The sequence below is a fragment of the Penaeus japonicus genome, unplaced genomic scaffold, assembly GCF_977035675.1.
Source record: "Penaeus japonicus unplaced genomic scaffold, GWHDUDI00000001_assembly GWHDUDI00000018, whole genome shotgun sequence".
In the NCBI taxonomy this organism is placed as follows: Eukaryota; Metazoa; Arthropoda; class Malacostraca; order Decapoda; family Penaeidae; genus Penaeus; species Penaeus japonicus.
This window is the reverse complement of record NW_028234420.1, coordinates 18,623,633-18,626,132: the sequence shown is the minus strand read 5'-3', so window position 1 is coordinate 18,626,132 and position 2,500 is coordinate 18,623,633.

Here is a 2,500-nt window from a genome sequence, read left to right as displayed (position 1 = left end):
CAGATGCCGCCAGATTGTTGTTGGGGGTCGTTTGGGGTGTTGGTTTTTCTTCTAATGGCAAAGGAATGTGTTTCGCTTTTATTGTTGTTGTTATTATCATTATTATTGTTGTTGTTACTGTTTTTTGTTGTTGTTTTTATTGTTGTTGTTATCATTATCATTATCGGAGTTGCTACTTTTGTTATTGTCATCCTAATTATTATTATTTTCATTGTTATTGTTATTAGCATTATCATTATTATTATCACCACTGTTGTTATTATCACTATTATCACTATCATCATTATCCTTACTATTACTATTATCATTACTATTATCGTTATTATTATCATCTATTATCATTATTGTTATAATTAGCATTGTCATCATTATTACCATCATTATTATTATCATTATTATCATTATCATCTTCATTATCCTCATTATTATCAGTATGGTTATCATTGTCATCATCAGTATCATTATCGCTATTACTATCAATATTATTATCATCATAATCATATTGTAATATCATATTTTAAAATTAATTATCATTATCATTACCATCCTTACTGTTGCTATTACTATCGTTATCATTATCATCATTACCAACATTATGATTACCATTATTAGTACTATTACTACTACTGTTATTGTTGTTGTTGTTGTTGTTATTATCATTATTATCATCATTATTATTATGCTTCCTTTTTTGTAATTGGATAGGTTTTGTTTCGTGTAAATGTGTGTGTGTGTGTATGTATGTGTGTTAGTATGTGTGTGTGTATGCATCCATGCATTTGTGTGTATTTACATACGCATACACACTTCTATAAGTATACAACTCACACCTATATGTGTACACCTTACACCTATATGTATCCATGCATTTATGTGTATTTACATACGCATACACCCTTCTATATGTATACATAAGTGTACATCTTACACCTGTATGTATCCATGCATTTTCTATAAGTATACAACTCACACCTATATGTATCTCTTAAACCTGTATGCATCCATACATATATGTGTATAATTACATACGCATACACCCTTCTATATGTATACATAAGTGTACATCTTACACCTGTATGTATCCATGCATTTTCTATAAGTATACAACTCACACCTATATGTATCTCTTAAACCTGTATGCATCCATACATTTATGTGTATGATTACATACGCATACACCCTTCTATATGTATACATAAGTGTACATCTTACACCTGTATGTATCCATGCATTTTCTATATGTATACAACTCACACCTATATGTGTACACCGTACACCTGTATATACCCATACATTTATGTGTATTTACACACGCATACACCCTTCTATATGTATACAACTCTCACACCTTTAAACCTCTTTGAATATACATTTTCCACTTAAGAAGACCTCCCTTGTACATACATTTCCGGACCTCCGAGCGAACCGTGACAAAAATAACGCACTTTTTTGTACCAAAAGACCTAACACACTTTCTTGCTTTTGCTTTGGGTGTAAAGTCACGTCCTCTTACTTACTATTTGTGTTCATTAAAAAGCAAAGTGAAATAGATATACTAGTTGTATGATGTAGTGTATGATGTGATGTATGATAGCTGTATGATTGTGCTAGTATATATAGATAGAGGTGCGTCTGTTATTTATTATTATTATTATTATTTTTTGTAAGTGATAACGATTTGTGTGTGTGTGTGTGTCTGTATATATATATATATATATATATATATATATATATATATATATATATATATATATATATATATATATATATATATTTTTTTTTTTTTCTGTTTTATCTATTTTCATCCTATTTGTAAGTTTATCAGTACTATCGTTCTAAAAGTTACATTTCCATTTATTCATTTTCGAATTTGATTGTAATATTTATAAATTCATTTATTTATCAATCAATTCTTCTATATATATATATTTTCCACCAATCTATCTATTTATCTATCTGTTATCTATCAATCGAAATACACCCTAGACTTGAGAGCATCTTGCAAAAGCCATCTATGAATGTCCCACCAACCTCCACCCCTTCCACTCCCCTACCCCCACTCCACCCCCTCCACCCCCTTCCAACACCTCTCCACCCCCACTCCACCCCCTCCAACACTTCCCCCCCATCTCTCCACCCCTCCACCCCCTCCACCCACTCCTACACCTCCCCTTCAGACCCCTCCAACAGCCCCCCCATCCACCCATCCACCCCTTCCACCCCTTCCACCACACTCCCCCCTTCTACCCCCCCCCCCCCCCCCCGTGATCATACGACTTCGCAACCGCTATCTAGAAGGTTGTTAGAGGTCAAAAGTCATGCCGAATGGGGGGGGGTGTATATATGGGAAGGAGGGAGGTAGGGGGGGAGTCGGAGGATAGGAGGTGTGGGGGTAGGGGTGGTGAGGGGAAGAGGGGGAAGGGGGAGGAGGGGGAGGGGAAACGAATGGATAGAGGGGGTTGATGGGAATTGAAGGGAAAAAGTGATAAAGAGAGAAAGG